Below are 23,156 nucleotides of genomic sequence, written 5' to 3' on the forward strand. Positions count from 1 at the left end.
AAGAGGTACCACCAAATATCTACTGCAAAGACAGTACTATTTCTTTGCCACATTTCCCTGAGCCGTTTTATCCATATAGCAGTTTCAGTAGAAACAAAATATGCCTAGGAAGGGATGGACAAGCCCTGTGCATATTCATATGCACAGACTAATAGTTTTTATATTTATTTTCTAATCTAAACTTAGCCTCTGGACCTTCAGAGTAAAAACTTAGCCCTCAAATGGTCTCACTTTCAATGTAGCAGAGAAATTTGAATGAAAAGTTCTTTACTTGCCAGCATTTTAGAGGAATGGGTACCAAAAATATGGCTAAAGAAATATGGCGGTATATGCAACCATTGCCAGTATGTGAGCGTTTCTGTTGCCAGTCTTGAAAAATAAAGTTCACAGAGGACCTCCTAGACTTATGTGCCAAGTGACACCATAACTCTAGAACGAAACCCTTTACCTAGAGATATAATGTACCCTTTACATTTTAATACAAGTCATAACACTAGATCCTTTGGTAATATGGCAGATACTTAATTCATAATGATTATTCAATTCTTATCAATTGAAGGACTGACATGAAGACAAGATAAAATGTACAATGAATTTAACAGTATGTGACTCAGTGGTTTTTATGATTTTTTTTAAAAGACATTGACCTTTCTGAAATTATATGAAAGCTACAGTCTTCCTCCCCAGAGAAAATTAAGAGATGTATGTATTACATAAAAGATATCATATAAATGAGAGGGAGGTCATGGGTCACCCTACAGTTTCTCCATCATCTTCCCAGACCCCTGATATAGACCTTCAATAACCAGTGCAGTGATCACCAGAAAGGACATGGGAGTCAGGAGACCAGAGTACTTGTTTCAGATATTTTGAGAAATAGCAAAAATGCCGCCTATCCAATGGATGGTTCACGTAAGCCTAGAGAAACACTGGAGCAGCATTTAAAGGACTAAGAAGGAGGACAACCAGGTTACCCTGAAGAAGCTGGAAGGCGATGTGTGATGATCTCTTTAGGATTTGGTGTTCAAAATGTGGTCCCCAAACCAGCAACATCTACAATACCTGAAGGTGGGCTCCATCCCAGACCTGTTGAATCTGATTCTGATTTTAACAAGATGTGTAAGTGATCCATACGTTTAACTTTGAGAAGCAGGGCTTTCAAGGAGTATATATGTGTTTATGTATATATGTGCAACATAGATATATGTGATATATATCTGTAATATAAATTGCACATCCACATAAACACCTACATATACACATATGCATACACACATAAGCACATGCACACGTGGTGACTCCTGGCAAATGAGAAGATCTGGAGGTTTGGATTTTAATAAAAACTATGCCCTGCAACATTTAGCTCTTTGGCGTGTTCACTCCTATTTAAGACCTACAATACATTCCAAACATCTCTAATTAGTTATAAAATCCTTAAGCTGAGTACCTTTCAAACCATAAAGGAGTTAAGGGAGGTTAAAGTTCAGTCAAGTTGGTGAATATTTTCCTGGAGGAATAATAAACAACCTTCAGCACCAAGGCATGGGTTATTCCTTCCAGGTCAATGAAACAAAGAGCGGAACCTCTCAAAGCCGGCTGTGTGGGTTCCTAGATTGGCATGCTTAAGGATCACGGGCAAGAGAGGAGAGGAGGCGAGAGAGAGGGAGGAAAAGCCCTCACACTAATGAGGTTTGAAAGGATACAGGATGAGTCCAGCCCTGCCTGCTGAGAAGAAAGGAACCTAGCAGCTGATGCTAAGTTCAGACTAAACTAACCGCAGTCCCCTGGGGACGTCAAAAGGTAAACCTGATCGTCCCTGTCATTTACAATCATTATCAGGCAGACTGCTCCTGTAATTTTACTGGGGCGCCAATTAACAGACCCCTGAAGCTCGAGGTGGCGGGGCGGGGGGTGGGGAGCGGGGGAGGGAAATGTCCCAGGCCTCCTCTGGTTTTTGAAAAGGCAAAACCAGGCAGCCTTTTCGCTGCTGTCTTCTGATCATTACCTCTGTCAGGGCGGGGGTGGGGGATGACTTCATACAGGGCAGGGCGGCTCAGCTCAGGTGAGTGGCTAGAGTCGGGCTTTTCTCTCTGCCTTCACTTCCTCTGTTCTCCAGCAACCTCAGGGAGCCTCCGGAGAGCCGAGCAAGCCTTGTTACTTTCTTGCCTGAAATATGAAATGTTGATCAGCTTTCCCTCTTTCTCATCTTCAAGAAAATATCTTTGCCGCATTTCATCTTGCAGGAAACCCGGGAAAGGCCAGCAGATGCATCAAGAAGGCAGAGAAGAAGGACCATTGAAATGTATTCCTTGGCTGCCATCCTTCCTGACGCCAGTCTTTCTCTTGCCTTCCAGACACGGCCAGGCTTTTTCACTAGTCATCTACATCACTGCTTGATTCCCACTGCTCTGATTCACTCCTTAAGCCACCCCAGGCTCTGGTTGCAACTCCCATGATTCTGCTAAAAAGACCGTAAGATCATCAGTTCTTTTGAAGTCACTGGGTTGAGGAGAGTATTAAGTACTGTCCAACTTGCAGCCTGAGTGGGATTCAGCACAGCTGCTCCTCCCAACCCCTGTCCCATTCGGAAACATTCTCTTCTCTCGAGTTGCGTGATACAACCATCTTTTAATTGTCCATTCACTTTCCTGACTACGCATCCTCAACACTCCCTTCAACTTGCCTTTTATACAACGTGATTAGGTATTAGCATCACTCAAATCTTGACTGCGGACTTCTTTTTTCACTCTCAGGGCTCAGTGAGTGATCCACATAATAAAACTGCAGAGCATCTTACCTAAAAGTTGAGGACAGAGACTACTCACCTGTAGCCATTATTTCTATGCAAGAATGTGGGTCCAGATGTCCAGAATTTTTTTTTTAATTTTAAGAGAAATTGAGAATTCTGATTTTTACATAAAATATGATGCTGTTAAATATGTTTCTCATAGTCATGAGAGAGTAACTATAGCAGATGAACCCCTACTCCAAGAAAAAATGTTTAAAATTGGTTTAAAAAGATTTTAAAATACCTGTTTGAAGTAATCATAGAGCCACACAGTCAGTAAGAACTTCAAAGGCTAAGATCCAAGAGAAAAGAAAAGCACTGAGGTGAGTTCACCATTCTCTGATGTTTTTCCCTCAGGGCACTGGCCAAGTGAGACCAAGCAAGAGATCAGGTTGGAATTCAAGGTTAAGGGCATTCAGCAGACACATGGGGGTGGACGGGAAAAAAAATGGAGGTGAGGTTTATCCAGGCAGGTGGGAATTGAAGGGACTAAGTTTTAGAGAAAAGAGAATGGAAACAATGAGTGTGTGCTTGAGGATATTATTTATTACTAATACTTCCAACATAAGAGGCTCAGCAAACAAAAGGAAAGGCCAATGAAGAATCTAAAAAGCCAAGCAGAGCTTCGGCCAGTTTCAAAGTGCTGGTGGGGTGAAGTTGGCATCCAAGGCTGGGTGAGGGCGATGGGCCCAGTGTTCTCAGTTGAGATTCTTGAAAGCTTTTCCTTCGGGATTCGACTTCAGACTAGAAGTAGACCAGTCCTCACAAAGCCTGAAATCAGCTTTAATGCCTCCCATTCCTAAACTGTATCAAGGGGACCAACCCCTACTCTAAGTAACTCACTGAGTAAAAAAGTCAACAGATTCTCTCTGCTGGAAGTTAGCATGATTCAGAGTGTCTACACTTTTTTATGTACGGAATCCAACATTCAATAAAAATAACTGGAGTCAGTCTCATATCTGCCTTGTTTGATGCTTTTCTTGAGCAAGATAAATGAGCCTCCAGACAGACCAACAAGCCTTGCTGCCTTCAGGTTTCTGAGACGCAGCATTGTCCACAGTATCTTTTATTTCTTTTTTTGCCTTCAATAAATAAGTAAATAATTACCATTTACTGAAGCTAAGATGCTTCAGTCACGTCTGACTCTTTTGAAACCCTATAGACTGTAGCCCGCCAGGCTCCTCTGTCCATGGGATCCTCCAGCCAAGATTACTGGAGTGGGTCACCATGCCCTCCTTCAGAGGATCTTCCCAACCTGGGGATCGAACCAGAGTCTTCTGTGCAGGCAGATTTCAGGCAGATTCTTTATTGCTGAGCCACCAGGGAAGCCCAGGAATGATATTAGAGAGATTCAAATGGCCTCAAATCAAGAGGAAAGAAACAGATAATGGAGACGACTCACAGATGATCTAGATATACTACGCAAGACAGACTTTAAAGTAACTGTAACAGACACGTTCAAGAAACTGGATGCCACTTCCCACAGGACACCAGTGGCAGAGCTGAGGGATAATGTTGTTCTGACACAGGGAAGGAGGGGTTTCTGCCTGCTTGTTAACCAGGAAGGAGACAGTCTGGGAGGCTGGTGCAACAATGATCCCAAAGGAGGGAGGCTTAAGAGGGAGGGGATATATACACAGTCATGACTGATTCTGTATGACGGAAACCGTCACAACATTGTAAAACAATTATTCTATAATTTAAAAAAAATTTTTTTAAAGGTTGCTGGGGTGCTTTGGGGCCTGGAGCAGCAGGACAAAGTGGAGCAGTACCACAGAAGACAGGTCCGGAGAAAGGCTTGTGTGAACTGAGGATGCTATCCAGTCGTAGTTGGACGGCGAGCCATGCGGGGAACCACATGGGCTGGAACCAGCTCCAAAATGCACTGAATAAAGTCACAGACATCGAGAGGGCCCTGGCCAAGATCAGCAAGGACTAGAGAGGGAGGGATCATCCACACCATCGGTCGACAGCATCAAGGAAGTGAAGGACGGGGACTTCCCTAGTGGTCCATCAGTTAAAGAACCCTCCTTCCAGGGCAGGGGACACGGCTTTGAGCCTTGATTGGGAAATTAAGATCCCATGTGCTGTGAAGCAACTACTGAGCCCCCATGCTCTAGAGCCCATGCTCCAACACAAGAGAAGCCATCGCAATGCAGAAGCGCTTGTGCCATACCAGAGAAGCCCTGCGTGCTGCAGTGAGATGCAGCACAGCCAACAAAAAAGTACGGATGGAGGATGCAATCGTGCAGCACAGACAGCTCACTACAGCTGTGGAGAACCTCAAGGATATCTTCTTGGGGCCCAAGATTGTGAGGGGGTCCCTGGACTTCATTAAGCAAGGGGTGCTCCTGCAGGCCCCCCGGAACCTGAGGGACCTGAAACAGGGGTGCCCCTGGGATGAGCTGATGCATAAGCACCACCATGTGGACATGACCCTCATCCATAGCTCCTTCAGGAGAAAACAGGGGATCTCAGTTGAGCTGGCCAAGCAGCTGTGGATGATGCTACAGAAGTCCCTGGCCACCGTCCCTGTGACCCCATTTTGCTGGTCTCTGTTGTCTGGATCTGGCAAGGAAAGAAAAATTGGTGCATATTTAACCATTAAAAAAAAAATGCAAACTAGCTTTGTTCTTCCTAGAAGGTCCAAGAATTGGAAGGAGGAAATGTTTCCAAAGAGCCGACTCATTGGCAAAGACCCTGATGCTGAGAAAGATTGAAGGCAGGAGGAGAAGGGGGTGACAGAGGAGATGGTTGGATGGCATCACCAGCTCAATGAACATGAATTTAAGCAAATTCTGGGAGATAGTGAAGAACACGGGAGCCTGGTGTGCTGCATTCCACAGGGTCACAAAGAGTCAGACATAACTGAACAACAACCATGTTTGTGCTCTTGGACAGAATCAAGGCTGCTAGAATTGAGGGCACAGAGGCAGACCGCAGGTTATCCAACAAGGAGTGGTCCATCTCCCACCTGGAAGTCATATGGAAGCATGTCCTGGATGACCTCATTGCTACCAAAAACCCCACGATTGAGTGCTTTCCTCCCCATTATGAGATTTTCAGAAACCTCCTCAACCACCAAGCTCTGAGAACCTGGATACAAATCTCGTGGGAAGGTCTAGAAGCAAAAGAAATGATGAGCCGTGGGTCTTGAACACCAACACAAGCACAGAGATGGTGGGGAACATGGAGCTGGTCCCAGAAATGGACGTCAGTGCCTAGAGGTTATACTTCCTTCAGATGTGGCGTCTGAACTGCTGCGTATGTCCATGTCAGCTCCCTCTTCAAACACCGTTTTCTGGCTGCAGAAATCACTAGATGCAGACACTAAGGATGGCATGAAAGAGACTGAGCCCAGAGCTGACCCACGTGGGAACACTCCCTGCCATCATCTTCTAGATTTTCCAACAGATTCTTTAAGTTGTTACCCAGATAAGTGAAGATTTTAAGATAAAGGAACTAGTTAGTGTTTTCAGTAAATGAATTCTTTCTTTTAAAAAAAATGTTGCATTTGGTAAAAGTCACACAATATAAAACGTACAATTTTAACCATATTTAACTGTACAGTTCAGGAGACTAAAGTACATTCATATTGTTGTGCAGCTCTCACCGTCATCCATTTCCTGAATCTTCCACCTTCCTGAACTGAGACTCTGTCCCCATTAAACACTGACTCCCCACCCCACCGCCCCAGGCCCTGGCATCTACCAATGTACTTTCTGACTCTATGAATTTGACTCTTATAGAGATGAAACTCAGTTGTAGATAGAACATCTGAAATACTGGCAACACCCACGCTGTTACGGGTTATGTTATGTTCAGGATATGACAGCAATTGTCACAACTGCCAGACGTTTACAGAACTCCTGGTCAGTTTAAAGAGAAAGTATTTTTAAAATGAAATGGAGGCTATTCTCTCAAATCATCCCACCCTCACCTTCTCCCACAGAGTCCAAAAGTCTGTTCTTTACATCTGTGCCTCTTTTGCTGCCATGAATATATTCCCGTCTTTCTAGCATTGAAAAATGCATATTACCATGTGTAAAATAGAAGACCAGTCCAACTTTGATGCATGAAGCAGGACACTCATAGCCATTGCAATGGGACAACCCAGAGGGATGGGATGGGGATGGAGGTGGGAGGGGGGTTCAGGATGGGGGGGGCCCCATGTGCATCCGTGGCTGACTGATGTCGATGTATGGCAAAAACCACAGTATTGTAATCATCCTCTAATTAAAATAAATTAACTTAAAAAAATGAAATGGAAGAGTGAACCAAATATGGATGGGGTTTTAGATACCATTGTTCCAAGGAGGCTGCAGTAGTTACCTGGAGGAGGTCTTCTGGGATCTGGAGCAACATCTAGATGAGCCAATGGCAAAGAAGTGGCTGTTAGGCTCAAAACTGTAGCCATTGTCTGTGTTACTATGGAAGCATATTTCAATGATGTTGCCAAAATTCAAAGTCATATAGAAAGAGGGTGACAGCAAGTGGGGGTGGGGTCCCTATCGGCCACCACGCAGAAGCACGTCTCATCCTGGAGCACCAAGTAGCACAAGACCGTCAGGGAGGCGGAACAGCTCCACTTCTTGTTCCGGAAGTCTCCAGATTTGGTAAAGATGCAGGTGGGCAGAGTATCACTACTGCCACCCTTGCAGAAGTCATCAAATTAGCAAACCCTCTGTGCTCTGCCTGGAGGTTTCAACTTTGATCAGCAAATACCCAGACACCAAGGATGACTGCATTGGCCCACTGCTGGCCACCCAAGGGGGCACCTACCAGGACATGAAGTCAACCATCAGTGAGGCTCTGGAGCAGGGCCTGATGGCAGGAAATCCAAGCTATGTGCCCATCTTCAAGGGAATCATAACTCTCAGTCTGAACGTGGTGTGACTTCTCAAGTAGCCTGACGGTTTCCAGCTTTGTGTAGCTCATTCTGCATGCACCACCCCCACCCTCAAAAATGTGCTAAAGCGAGAGATTCTGGTGGTTCTCAGTGGGTGTTTCAGGCCCTCGTGTTTGTTTGCTGTGGGGTCTAGCTGATGTCTGCAAGATGTCAGAACACACGGCTTTTTGAAGAACAAGTGCCCTACTGCCTGTGGTTCCTTTAGCTCTCTCATTTCTGTGTAAATATCCTTTGAGAGGCAGGACTCTGCTGGAAAATGCCTTATGGTTGAACGTTTATCACAGTGGAAAAGACATGTGGAGAAGGAAGAGGCTCTGTCTTCCTTCCCTGGGGGTCTCCACCCTGCTGCTTAATAAAAGAGTTGAAACTTCTCCACAGACCTGAAAACAAACTGGAGAAATTGACCAGAGAATTATAATCTATCAAAAAACTATTTTAAAAGTACAAGAAATAAAATTATAAATGTCAGAGGTGGGTTAACAGCTGTTTGAGTGGAGAGGAAGGTAAAATTAGTGAATTGGAAGACAGGTTAGTAGGGGGAAAAAAAGTACAGAGTAAATCCTGGAAAAGAAAAACATGCATGAATGTGTTTAGGAGACATATGAGACATGGAAATAAGGTGCAAAAATGTACTTAAAGTCCAAGAAAAATAGGAGAGAGAGAAAGCGTGAGCATGTGGGACAGAGAAAAATATTTGAGGAAATACTGAAAATTATCCTAAACTGAAGACATCAACACATGCATTTAAGTCTCTGTGAACCCCAACCATGACTAATGAAAAAAATTCCTAAACACATCAGAGTAAAAAATCTTCAAATTAAACCTGGAAAATCCCATGGATGGAGGAGCCTGGAAGGCTACAGTCCATGGGGTCGCTGAGGGTAGAGCACAATGGAGCAACTTCACTTTCACTTTTCACTTTCATGCACTGGAGAAGGAAATGGCAATCCACTCCAATGTTCTTGCCTGGAGAATCCCAGGGATGGGGGAGCCTGGTGGGCTGCCATCTATGGGGTTGCACAGAGTCGGACAGGACTGAAGTGACTTAGCAGCAGCAGAAGAAGATTTTAAAGGCATCTGGAGTTGTTTTTTTTTTTTTAAAAGACACATTATACCCAAAAAAGTTACAACAGGATTGAAGGTCGACTTTTCTACAGAAACAATGAAGCAGGGAAATAGCACATTTAAAGTTCTAAAAATAAGAAAGATGACCTATCATTTTATGCCCAGAATGATAATTTATAGATAAATGCCAAATATAAAAATTACCAGACAGACAGAAAGTAAAAGATTTTATCACCTTCAAACTAATATTTTAAAAGAAATGCTAAAAGGAATTATTTAGACAAAAAGAAAAGATTCATAAATGGAAATGCAGTAAAGAATGAAGAGCAGAAAAAGGAAATATATAGATAAATACAAGTTAACATTGTTTTTTTTAAACAATCAGTTCAGTTCAGTTCAGTCACTCAGTCGTGTCTGACTCTTTGCGACCCCATGAACCACAGCACGCCAGGCCTCCCTGTCCATCACCAACTCCCGGAGTCCACCCAAACCCATGTCCATTGAGTCGGTGATGCCATCCAACCATCTCATCCTCTATCATCCCCTTCTCCTCCTGCCCTCAGTCTTTCCCAGCATCAGGGTCTTTTCCAATGAGTCAGCTCTTCACATCAGGTGGCCAAAGTACTGGAGTTTTAGCTTCAACATCAGTCCTTCCAATGAATACCCAGGATTGATCTCCTTTAGGATGGACTGGTTGGATCTCCTTGCATAGTAATATCATTTTGTGGAATTTAAAATAAACATGGGAGAGAGATAAATGGAATTTAAGATAACTAACATTTGTGTCTTGCTGGAAATTGATAGAAGACAGTGGTGAAAAGACTACTTTTTAGTAACTTTATTAAGTGAGAGACACACATCATAATCTCTTGGATAAACACTAAGAGAATGATACAAGGAATGCATAATGAACGCGGAGAGAGCAAAACGAAAAAAAGTTTGATTAATCAAAAAGAGGAGAAGCATGTAAAAAAAATTTAAGGCCAGTAACAATCAACTAATAAAATAGTGGCCGCACCAATTTACATTCTTTCGTGGTTTCAAACAAATTTCAGAATTGTTTGCTCAATTTCTGTGGGAAATGCCCTTTGAATTCTAACAGGGAACAAATATAGTCCAACAAAGAGAAGTCCAGGATAAGATGGCTTCACTATTGAATTCTACCAAACATTTAAAATGTACGTAAGGCCACCCCTTCTCAGTCACTTCCAAAGAGAGGCAGCTAGCGATGCCTCAAAGCACGTTTTCTCTGCAGGGTGTATTTATTCTGCAGTGAGAGCGCCTCCCCAGAACACCCATCGACCTAATGACAGAAGCAAAAGTCCTAGCTGATTTTGGCTGGAAAGCAAATGAACTCTGGCCAAAAGCCGTGCTATGCAGGGCCCGAGTGAAAGTGTGACCTGGGGGCAGGGTCGATGGATGCCAATCAACTATTCTTGAATTCCCAAACTATCTGACATTTGAAGAGTTACATTTTGAAGGAGTTAGGTAAGAAAAAAGCCCTCTTGGTGTGTACACCAGCATCCTTATAAAGGGCTTCCCTGGCAGAGATCGTGGCTCAGTGGCTTCTGTTATCAGATTGAATGCTGTCTGTAGGGAGGGAACATATACAGTTTATTCCATAACATTGTTTATTTGCTTCTGGAGTTCTTATATAATTCCTCTTTCTATGCCCTTTCTTTTACCTTTCTTAAACTGTGACTTAAGGTAATCTATTACAGAAGCAAGGAAATTATATTTCCTGTTTCTACTCCCTGCATCTCCTCTGGGACCTGCCAGGTTGTCGGTCTCTCCATGGTAACTGAGCAGGGCTGGTATTAGACCAGACTAGTGCCTTTGCATCCAGGAGAGGACCTGGATCTCCTGAGTCCCCCTGTATCTGGCTGTCTTCTACCCTAGCAGGGACTGCTCCATTGTTTTGAACAGGAAAGGTCACCTAACAGTTGAACAATTCTTCTGAATGGTCAGTTGATTTTACACAGGGATTTTTTTCCTGTGTTTGGTATTTGGATCTGCTATCACTAGAGAGGCTACACATGAGGACATCAGCTGATTCAGTTGATTTTTCCAAAATTTTAACAGGGACAGAAGGTGGTGGGGGTTGGGCATAGGGGAGGAGGGCTCAGGAGGTGAAGCAAGGGATGGGGAGGGATAGGGAGAGGCAGATGAGGCTTCACTCACTTGCCTGCTGCTCACCTCCTGCTGTGTGGCTGGGCTCCCAATAGGCCATGGACCCAGTCTCCCGGGGTTGGGGACCCCTGACTTAAGGCAATGACTATTTACCAACCATCATGGAAGTTTGGAGGGGGTTGATTTTTAGATCACACTACGTACATGCAGGATCTTAGTTCCCCAACCAGAGATCAAACTTGTGGTCCCTTACACAGGAAGCTCAAAATCTTAACTACTGGACCATCAGGGAAGCTCCTTAAGGGAACTATTTTAATGATATATCAACCAGCATTGCCATACAAATGCTCATACGGCTGTTACCCTTCCTATTACTAGAGCCCAGGGACAGGGCCTCCCTCTGCCCAGAATCCAGACAATTTGAGGATAATGTCAAACAGGGGAATTCTGAAATAGCTGGAAAAAGCCTCACTCCTTAAATGAAATCTAGTCACCTGAGCAGTCACACGAGAGGCAATCAATAAACTTTCCAGAATGAATTAATAGCCGGAGATGGATGTTTTTGCTTCATCATTTACCTACTAGAGGCATCCGGCCACATTGTCATCAGTTTGTGCTGCTTCACAGGTCGGAAACTCTTAGATTCGTGGGCTGGTACACAAAGGACTTCAGTACCTAGGGAGTGGCTGCAGAACAGGAAAGGAGGGGGCTGGGAGGGCTGTGAGTTGAGGCGGGGGAGTGGAGATTTGATTCTGAAGAGAAAAATCCTTACTGGGTCAAGGCCGCTTTTGCATAATTCTATTATCACCAGGAAGAAGAGAAATAATCATATTAGGTGAGTGCTGCACCGCTCAACATGGCTTGTCTTACCTTACTTTTGAAGTCAGACAGGTTTAATTGCTTTGTGTGAGTGAGTTGTTCAGAAGGCACCCAATCAATAAGGCAGGTGCTGCCAGAGCAAAGCGGGGGAAGTTTTTGATGTTGACAATGACATACAATCTTGTGCAGAAAGGAGTAATCCATTCGGTCACAGCTATGGGGGAAAAAAAAGTTATCTGTGTGTTGTTCTGGGGAGCAGAGGCAATGTCACCCGGGAGGGTGGGCTCCAGGCAGGCTGGCCACAGGGCAGCAGTGTGAGGGCGACTCAGCCCAAGAGCAAGGGCTGTGCTTTCTGGAGCCTCTTGGTCTTCTGTGCATAGTGGGCCTCCACAGCTGCACAGGAGGTTGTCAGCATCCACTCCACTGCATCTTCTGCTTACAGAGCCCAAGCATCTCGTCAATTTGTGTTTCAGTTTCTGCCCATCATTGCCTCTCTGTGAAGTCCAGTGCAGTCCCCAGCAAGGCTCTGCTCATCCACTGCTCAGTTGACTCCAGCTGAAGCTTGCCAGAAAGTTCCCCTACAATGGACCAGAGGTGGTCAGGGAATTCGTTGTTGTTTTTTTTTAGCCTAGATCCCACTGTAGAAATACTCAGTATGAGGAAAGAGAACAAAAGCTGTGATAGTCAATTGCAAATGTCTTCCAAACTCAGGTGACGGTTGCTTGAAACTGGCCCTAGTGGTAGTTTTTGTACCACAGAACCCAGTACACTCTACAAATGAGGGGTTTGTTTATTTTGTGAGAGTTAGTTGTTAAGCACCTACCAGCACAATACTGGGTGAGGGCAGAGGGCAGAAATAGGAGCCTAGAATTGACATCCTTAATTAACCCTCTATTCTCCCCTTCCTAGCAGCTGCTCAGATGGCTCAGTTGAATCTCTCCTCTATACCTCGACGAGCACCACAGGTCATAGCTCACTGCAGAATATTTCACGTGTGCTTTTGTCTTCAATCAGATTTGTATTTTGGAAAGGTGACCCTGGCCACAGTGTGTTGGATAGACTGAAAGGGTATAAAATCAGAGATCTTATCAAAGGCAAAGACATCAGATAGTAATATAATTGCTTTTATCCAAATAGAAGATGAGACCTGAATTAAGGCAAGATAAGTGGGAAGAGAGGACAGACCTAACAGATGCTCAAGAAATAGAATTGGCAGGATTTATTGATTGATGGGGTGTCAGGGTGAGAAAGGATAAGAGTAGATGATAACATCCAAGTTTTTTATAATTCTGCCATTCCTCAACACAGAAGGAATAGCAGACTTTGGTGGGAAATTGATGACTTTGGAGCAAGCTGAGAAGCCTAAGAAGCAGGTAGATGGAACCAGCTCTCAGAGGAGAAGAGTTAACTTGAATACATTTTGAAAGGAAGAACACGGTGGTAAGTGACAGCAGGTGATAAGAAGGTATCACCCGGAGATGCTGTGAAATGCGAAGAGTCCAAAGAAAAAGCAGTCATAGAAAACAATATGAAAAGGCACTTGAAGAGAATTAAGACTCCACAGATGACAGGAGAAGGCTGGTCAGTGAAGCAGTAGAGATCTAGGAAGAAGCAAAGTGAGACAAGTCATAGAATTGAACAGCCAGTTAGATAAAATACCAGGCCATCACAATATTGTAAAGTAATAATTCTCCAATTTAATTAATTAAAAAATAAAATATCAGGCCCGTGATCAGAAAAGATGAACTCAAACATAGACTGCAGACATTTGAAGAACAAGTGAGCAGAAAGTAGAAATAACAGAAAAAAAAAGCAAAGAAGGAATTCTAGGCTTGGAAGTTAAGGAGAGTCATTCCCAATTAGACTGTGGACAACACACATGGAAAAAACTACTTGCTGTTCCAAACCTGAGCACTAAGTAGCTAGTACAACGCAGGGTCAAGGGAGGACTTTATTTCTAAGATGGACCCCAGGCTCGGTCATAATCGAATGCTATGCAGAAGGAACCAATGGGGACAAAGTTGGCAACTTGGGAGGGAGAAAGAGAGCAGAGATGCAGTAAGGTCAGATCAGTAGGTCTGATCTGATGTAATAATAATAGTAATAGAAATAAAAGTAATGCACTTGAATCATCCCCAAACCACCCCCCACCCTCAGACAATGGAAAATTGTCTTCCACAAAATGGGTCCCTGGTGCAAAAAAAGTTGGGGACTGCTGGCAGAGTCAGTCAAGAGGGAATGGCCTTAATGCAAGAAACGACATCTCTTTCTGCAAGGCCAGAAATATGGATATGAGAATACATGCAAAAATAAATAGCTTCTGGATGCTGGAAACTGAGGGAGCTTATGCCTCATTTTCTCTTAAAGTTCCAAAAAGTTAAGGAGAGTGGCAGATTTTTGAAATAAGCATCACGAGGAAGGGGACATAACACTCTACTCTAAGGATACATTATAGTTTAATGCCCTAATGCACAGACATAATTTTATTGTTCTGTGTTTTTTATATGTATCAGGCCCCCTTTAGCATGAGTATTGTCATAGATATAATAGCACATCTTACCCAGAATTACTATTATTCATTTGTCTACCCACCTTTCTATCTAGAAATAAACTTCAGTTCAGTTTAGTTCAGTCACTCAGTCATGTCCGACTCTTTGCGATCCCATGAATCGCAGCACACCAGGCCTCCCTGTCCATCACCAACTCCCAGAGTTCATTCAAACTCATGTGCATCGAGTCGGTGATGCCATCCAGCCATCTCATCCTTTGTCGTCCCCTTCTCCTCCTGCCCCCAGTCCCTCCCAGCATTAGGGTCTTTTCCAATGAGTCAACTCTTCGCATCAGGTGGCCAAAGTATTGGAGTTTCAGCTTTAGCATCAGTCCTTCTAATGAACATCCAGGACTGGTCTCCTTTAGGATGGACTGGTTGGATCCCCTTGCAGTCCAAGGCACTCTCAAGAGTCTTCTCCAACACCACAGTTCAAAAGCATCAATTCTTCGGCGCTCAGCTTTCTTTACAGTCCAACTCTCACATCCATACATGACCACTGGAAAAACCATAGCCTGACTAGACGGACCTTTGTTGGCAAAGTAATGTCTCTGCTTTTTAATATGCTATCTAGGTTGGTCATAAGTTTCCTTTCAAGGAGTAAGCATCTTTTAATTTCATGGCTGCAATCACCATCTGCAGTGATTTTGGAGCCCAAAAAATTAAAGTCTGACACTGTTTCCACTGTTTCCCCATCTATTTGCCATGAAGTGATGGGACCAGATGCCATGATCTTCATTTTCTGAATGTTGAGCTTTAAAGCCAACTTTTTCACTCTCCTCTTTCACTTTCGTCAAGAAGCTTTTTAGTTCCTCTTCACTTTCTGCCATAAGGGTGATGTCATCTGCATATCTGAGGTTATTGATGTTTCTCCCGGCAATCTTGATTCCAGCTTGTGCTTCTTCCAGCCCAGCATTTCTCATGATGTACTCTGCATATAAGTTAAATAAGCAGGGTGACAATATACAGCCTTGATGTACTCCTTTTCCTATTTGGAACTAGTCTGTTGTTCCATGTCCAGTTCTAACTGTTGCTTCCTGACCTGCATACAGGTTTCTCTAGAGGCAGGTCAGGTGGTCTGGTATTCCCATCTCTTTCAGAATTGTCCACAGTTTATTGTGATCCACACAGTCAAAGGCTTTGGCATAGTCAATAAAGCAGAAATAGATGTTTTTCTGGAACTCTCTTGCTTTTTTGATGATCCAACAGATGTTGGCAATTTTATCTCTAGTTCCTCTGCCTTTCCTAAAACCAGCTTGAACATCTGGAAGTTCATAGTTCACATATTGCTGAAACCTGGCTTGAAGAATTTTGAGCTTCACTTTACTAGCATGTGAGATGAGTGCAACTGTATGATAGTTTGAGCATTCTTTGTCATTGCCTTTCTTTGGGATTGGAATGAAAACTGACCTTTTCCACTGCTGAGTTTTCCAATTTGCTGGCATATTGAGTGAAGCACTGTCACAGCATCATCTTTCAGGATTTGAAATAGATCAACTGGAATTCCATCACCTCCACTAGCTTTGTTCATAGTGATGCTTTCTAAGGCCCACTTGACTTCACATTCCAGGATGTCTGGCTCTCGGTGAGTGATCACACCATTGTGATTATCTTGGTCATGAAGCTCTTTTTTGTACAATTCTTCTGTGTATTCTTGCCACCTCTTCTTAATATCTTCTGCTTCTGTTAGGTCTATACCATTTTTGTCCTTTATCGAGCCCATCTTTGCATGAAATGTTCCCTTGGTATCTCTAATTTTCTCAAAGAGATCTCTAGTCTTTCCCATTCTGTTGTGAAATAAACTTAGAATTTAAAAAAAGCCTTCTAGCGCAGCAGATTGCCTGATGTATACTGGGTGATTAACAAATATTTGATGAATGATTGAGTAAATGAGTCGATGTTGAATTAGTCCAGCCTTCCCAACTCAACTGTAGACTGCATCGTGTCTTAAAGTTGGTAAGCTTCCTCAAAATGAACTGGGCATTTCTAAACCAAATTGTTGTTGTAAAAGATCAAGAAATGCATTCTCAGAGAGAAGCTTCAAAGGAGGGAGGAATGGAATACAAAAGCGGCCCCAGCTAGGGACCTCCCTGGTGGTCCGGTGGCTAAGACTCCACACTCACAGGGCAAGGGAACTGGGTTCGATTCCTGGTTGGGGAACTAGATCCTGCATGCTGCAGCTAAGACCTGGTGTGGTTAAATAAAAAATATGCTTTTAAAAGAAACAGCTTTTTTCTGTCTGACATCTTAGAGAGGCGACAGCAGTAGCAGCTGCTCTCCCAACTTCACTCTGCCACCCGAGGAGCACAAGAAGAAAGATTCCAGAAAGTCAGCCAAGCAAGACAAAGATCCAGTGAACAAACCTCAGGGCAAGCCTAAACAGAAGTGTTCCAGAAGCAAAGTTGGAAACGAGCTCAATAACCTAGTCTTCTTTGACAAAGCAACATATGACACCCTGGAAAGTAGCTCCCAACTATAAGCTTGTAACTCCAGCTGTCGTCTCTGAGAGACCGAGAAACCCTAGTTCCCTGGCCAGGGCAGCCCTTCAGGAACTCCTTAGTAAAGGACTTAGCACACCGCTTTCAAAGCACAGAGCTCAAGTAATTTATTCCAGAAACTCCAAGGGTGGAGATGCCCCATCTGTCGGTAAAGATGCAGGAACCCAGTCCACCAACTGCATTTGGCAAAATAAAACTATATGAAATCAGAACAAACAAACGGCTCAACCTGTAGCAGAAAATACAACGATGTTCCCCCTCCCAACTGTTCAGTTACGGATTTTTTTTTTTTCAAGTTTTAGGGAACATACCCTGTGAGCATCCAGAAGCCTTGGGGTTTCTGTTTCTTAGTGGAATCAGCAGGTGACATGCCAGGGTTATCAGCATCCCTCACCCAACCTGTTGGCTGGCTTCTTGAACCGTCTTCCCCACAATCTATAGAGACTGAGGCCCAGAGGAGGTAACCAGTTAGTGTCAGATGTGTCCCTGCGTCGTGGATTTCCCAGTTCGAGGCCTGGGCTCCCTATTGCCAGCTGTCTGTGCTGACAGAGAGAAAAATCCCTCAGGCAGGTTGTGAGAGGCGGTCTCTCTCTGCCCTGATCTGAGTGTCCCACAGCAAATGCTAGTGACAGGGAAACGTCTTAATACAGCATGTTGTTTAGCATAATTGATGTGCAGATGCGGCGGCGGGAGAAACAAGCCCAGTTAATTGGTCTCTCAACCTACATTAGCTTTTGCATCTCAGCCAATTAGGCAGGGGCCAGAGGGCCCTGTGCGTGGCCATTAGATCCTGCCATGCGGGGGCTGGAAAGGTACTGGCAGTCAGGTTCAGACGACTCTGATGCGCGCTGTGTGCAGATGCACTGAGGCCAAGCCATCTGTCCATGTAAGAGCAGGAGACCTTAAACAACCAGCCCGGAGGTGAAAAACAAGGAAGGGGATATTCAGGAGAGGAAAATCTGGGCTCTCGCACGGGCTGGAGGCACCTTCGAAGCGTCTGGATTTGAAGGGTATAAACCTAATACTACTCCTACAGCCATCTTCCTAATGAACCCAGAGTCCAGCTCTGTTCTCTGAGCCTCAGGGTATTTGGAAATGCCCAGGACATAAAGGAAGGGCATGTTCCAAGGAGACACTATAAGATCGCTGCTCAAAGTGAGGTCCTCAGATCAGCATCAAGACCACCGTCTGGTTGGAGGGTCAGGAAGGCAGATCCCAGGCGCACTCCTGACCAGCTGAATCAGAATCTGCATTTTAATTTTTTATTTATTTATTTGGCTGCATTGGGTCTTAGATGTGGCACTCCAGGTCTTTGTTAGATCACGTGGGATCTTCACTGCAGTGCATGGACTTTCCAATGGTGTGCGGGCTTATCAGTTGCTCCATGGCAAGTGGGATCCCCAACTGGCGATCAAATTCACATCCCCTGCATTGCAAGGTGGATTCTTAACCACTGGGTCACCAGGGAAGTCCCAGAACCTGCAGTTTACCAAGATTCCTAGGCGTTTCCTGTGCCTGTGAAAGTCTGAGAAGCAGCACTCCAGGCCAAGGGGCAGCAAATACATTTTATTGGAACTCAGCATGTCCATTTGCTGATCTCTTAATTCGGTGGCCTTCTTGCTGCAGTCATGGGGCTGAGAAGTTATGATGGAGATCTTGTGTCCTGCATGCCTGAAATAAAGAGTTGGCTCTTTACGAAGAGTTGGGCTACCCCTGTTCTGGGCAGAAAAGCTGCCACCAATTCATGTGGCCAACATTCCTGTTAGTCCTCAGAGGGCAGGTGAGTGGCAGATGTTAAATTTACTGTATAAACATTGTCACGGGCATTAGGGACAGTGGAGAAAATGTCAGATGATCTTCAATTCAGGTGCTGAGGCATTTGTAAGACTACATAGATACCAGCCAAAGTTGGCCAACACTGAACTTTCTGCTACTTTGAGTCAGATGGTTTGAAGGATCCTTTCTCTCCCTCATATACAGAGTATAAAGAAAAAACGAAAATCTTGCACTCTCAATCAAGCAGTCATTTAATTTATATTTCTCTGTTGCATCCTTGAAAGCATGTTCATTGTGACTGAGAAAGATTCCCTTTTTTCTAAATATACTAAGAGGTTACATTGATTTTATGTCAATTTGGGGAGGTAATTTTATACAGGATGAATTTTGAAAAGAGACTACATTCTCCCCCAGTTGAATTTCACCAGGGTGAAATATGAAAACAGGTGTGACTGTTCTGCTTTATATATGGCAAAAGGCTTGTTGAAAATATGCATTCCTTGGTGCACAGCATAAAGAGCTTATGCAAAGTCTCCACGAAGACTGCAGTGGCTCATGGTAAGGAAGAGGCCTGCTCAAGCAACATTTCTGAAATTGCTGAGACAGTTTGATAAAAAGATCCTGTCCTGGAGCTTTTAGACTTGTGCTTGCAAGCATATTTTTTAAAATAGCACCTCCCTGGTTTTGGAAACCTTTGGAGTTTTCCAAGCTAGTGCTTCCCAAGTCAGTCTCTGTCCTTCTATCTCTCTGTCTCTGTCTCTGTCTCTGCCTCTCTCTCTCTCTCTCTCTCTCTCTCTCTCTTTCACACACACACACACACACACACACACACACACACACACGTACCATCAACAAAAGCCGGGCTGCAAAGACTCCAGACGCACGCATCAATCATAATTGTACTAGTGCCAGCAGTCATGTAACTGCTTAAAGACCTCAACAGCCTTCTGGCACTTAAAGGGGGAAAAAAAATCATCTAATTAATCACAGGTGAAACAGCTTGGACTGTCTCCAAAAGACCCTGAATTTACTGCCAAGCTTTGATGCTAATTTTCTTTCTAAGTAACCCCCTGAAGAAATTTACGATTAGGTAATTAAAGTAATGAATAAAGAGATACTTAGGTAGAGGGGAAAGAGGAGAGGGAAAAGTCCATATTTCCATCCTGTAATAAACACATCTGGGCATGCACCATTTGAAGACCCCAACTTAAAGGTCCCCAAGTGGCTTTCTCTTGGAGAATATTTTAAAAATCAATATTTGAAAGACTAAAATGAAGCATACCAGTGAAGTTGGAGCAGGTCACTTGGTAGAGTCTGTAAGAGAAAAAAGGAAATCTGCCTTCTACCAGATATTTGCTCTTGATTCTTTTTTTTCAGGGCCATAGCTCGCGTCCTATTGGGAGGTCAATGCCGGTTTCTCCCTGTGAGCTGATTGGCTAGCATCACAGATTGGAGGTTAGCCAATTCCCCCATCTCCCTGCTGTGATAGATCCTAGTTTTCTGAGTTTAATTGGCTGGAAGGAAATTGCTCTCATCTCTGGTCAGGAAGCGTTCAGGGGAAGGCCTTGAATTTTCTCATCCCGGCCCTGATCCTTCCCTCTGTCTCTGACGCTCAATACTGGAACATTCCAGGAATGGGAGCTTTAGTTAATTGGCTGCTTTGGGTTTCAGAGTTAAACAGTAATACCCCTCATTTAAAGGAATTAGAGTTTCTGCTAGCCTCCAAAGTGCCTAGAGCTTCAATCCTCCCTGGAAGATCTTGTTAGCAAGTCTTGTTCATCTTAGAAAATATACTGTGATAAGCATAATGCTTTTTAAAAAATAATTCAGAATCGTGACTTTTTGAATGGAAAGTTCTTTGCTCTGATTCATATCTTATACCTTCAAGACAGTTTATATGGTTTTTTTTGCAGGTCAGATCAGAACAGGTCTTTTTCAATTCCTTACTGAGTCCAGCAGAGGGTGGTTACTATTTTCGGACTGTTACTTACTTGCATCACAGTGTTATATTAACAAGGTATTCAGAAACAGAAAAACAAATACTGTATGTGAACGCATATATGTGGGCTTCCCTGGCGGCTCAGTCAGTAAAGAATCTGCTTGTAATGCTGGAGATGTGGATTCGATCCCTGGGTCAGGAAGATCCCCTGGAGAAGGAAACAGCAACCCACTCTAGTTCTTGCCTGAAGAATCACATGGACAGAGCTGCCGGGTGGGCTACAGTCCATGGGGTCACAGAGACTTGGACATGACTTAGCGACTAACCCACCACGTGTGGAATCTGGAAAACTTGGTATAGACGATCTTCGTTACAAAGCATAAATAGAGACACAGACACACAGAACAAAGGTATGGGTAGCCAGGGAGGAAGGAGCGGATGGAATAAATTGGGAGACTGGGATTGACATATACGCACTGTTGACACCGTATATAAAATAGATAACTAATGGGAACTTACAATATAGCATGGGAAACTCAGTGCTCTGTGGTGACCTAAATGGGAAGGAAATCCAAAAGAGGGTGTGTATGTATGGCTGATTCACTTTGCTGTACAGTAAAAACTAACACAACATTGTAAAGCAACTATACTCCAGTAAAAATTTTTAAAAGAGAAGATACGTATAATGGCTACCCACTCCAGTATTCCTGCCTGGGAAATCCCATGGACCAGAGGAGCCAGACAGACTACAGTCCATGGGGTCGTAAGAGTGGGACATGACTTAGTGACTAAACCAGTAGTAGTTTGTGGGCTTCTCTGTGGCTCAGTTGTTAAAGAATCCGCTTGCAGTGTGGGGAGACTGGGGTTTGATCCCTGGGTTGGAAAGATACCCACTCCAGTATTCTTTCTTGCCTGGAGAATCCCCGTGGACAGAGGAGCCTCGCAGGCTGCTGTCCATGGGGTCGTAAGAGTAGGACGCAACTGAGCGACTAAGCACAGCACACAGATCGTACTGACTCAAAGATATACCCTGGAAATTTACTTTTAATTTTTCACTAAGTTAGTGTTTGACTTCATGTGTCTACTTTTGTTCACTCCTGCAGGCGGAGGGGTGAAAATAATAGTCAGAATTTTGATGTAGGAGGTTAGATTTCATCCTCTTGAGTTCATTTCAGAGCTGAGGGGAATGAGGCTCAGAGAGGTGAAATGATTTAGCAAAGATGCATAAGTACCAAGAAGGTAATTAAGATTATAGACTCCGAAGCAAGATAAATCTGTACTGGTAAACTGCTCTGCTACTTACCAGCTGCAGACCTTAAGACACAACTTGCCTTCTGACAGTTTTCCCCTGATTTACAAAATGAACACAATGATGTTCTTGAGTTGGAGTAAAGGTTAAATACGCTAATATAGGTAAGATAATTAGCACCATGCAAACACTAGAAAATAGCTTTTATGAGTTTTATTTATTGATTTTTAATTATCACGCAGTTCGTTGTAGTTTTATTTTTATGGAGTGGATTCTTTTCCATTATTCACAATTCCTTACTGCCTTCCAAGGGAAGTAAGCTCACCCCAAGGGTGGCCTTTGGTTGCTTGGGCCAGATGGGAGGAGTCAGTGTTTCTATGTAGAGGAGCTGAACCACAGCTAAACTGCTCTGTGTAATGAAACGTCACCCATTTAAGAGGCCTCTAAGTCAGACCTTCATCTTCTTCCTAGCCAACGCAGAATGATACAAGACTTGAATCTCATTCCTCATTGAGGAGTGAAAGATATTTTTCCCCAGAGAAAGCAGTGTCAGGATGTGTGAATCCCAGAAGAGAGGTGAGGGTGGAATGGGGGTCATTTAGCAATTTTTGTTCCTTCCTGGGTCCTCCTGAATCAGCCAGGGTTGAAGGTCCTTATTTACTCAGCTTTCCATCACCCCCACCTACTCCCTGCTCCTAGAGGCCTGCGGGCTTAGTTCTCCTCTGAGCCTGTACCGAGGGAGTAGGAGAATCCTGCCAAACAGGAATTAAAAATGACAAAACAGCTGATTAGATCTGAGGTGACAAGAATGAGAAATAAAAGCCATTAGAGCCCATTTGCAACGTGCCCTCGGCAAGTCAAGTTTCAAGGTGTTCCTCCGAAGGTTATTAATGGCATGACAGTGTTTCTCATGCAGGCATCTGATACATGAAATCACACCAGTGTACACACGCTGCATTCTAGATGCTAAGAGGGGCCTGCCCTCATTTATTTAGCCTCACAGATTTGAAGAGACACCCTACCTTGGCTGTCAGAGCGAGAGCTGGTGTCAATACCTACTCAGTGCTAGAAAGAACAGATGCCCACAGTAAATAGCTTTCTTCTACAGCCAGCAGCGGTCCGCCCATTGGCTAAGCCTGCTCTGCTGCCTGATTCTTGTATGGCCGGTGAGCAAGAATGACTCTTTTGTTTTTATTTTTAATTAATTAATTTTGGGCTTTTCATGGCTGCGTGTGGGCTTTCTCTAGTCACGGCGCTTGGCCTTCTCGTTGCAGCAGCTTCTCTTCTTGCAGAGCACAGGCTCTGGAGCGTGGGCTCAGTAGTTGCCATGCACACGGGCTTAGTTGCCCCGCTGCAGGGGGATCTTCCCGGACCGGGGACCAACCAGTGTTCCTTGCATTAGCAGGTGGATTCTAGACCACTAGACCACCAGGGA

At 44.0% G+C, this 23,156-nt stretch overlaps 1 long non-coding RNA gene across 1 annotated transcript; it reads left to right on the forward strand.

Moving 5' to 3' along the window:
- Positions 1-1,594: 1,594 nt before the first annotated feature.
- On the forward strand, positions 1,595-3,744 carry LOC113884977. Its single transcript, XR_003509079.1, has 2 exons — positions 1,595-1,800; positions 2,244-3,744. It is a non-coding gene; the product is annotated as an uncharacterized LOC113884977 (long non-coding RNA).
- The last annotated feature ends 19,412 nt before the right edge of the window (positions 3,745-23,156 follow it).

The sequence above is a fragment of the Bos indicus x Bos taurus genome, chromosome 27 (genome assembly GCF_003369695.1).
Source record: "Bos indicus x Bos taurus breed Angus x Brahman F1 hybrid chromosome 27, Bos_hybrid_MaternalHap_v2.0, whole genome shotgun sequence".
Classification (NCBI taxonomy): Eukaryota; Metazoa; Chordata; class Mammalia; order Artiodactyla; family Bovidae; genus Bos; species Bos indicus x Bos taurus.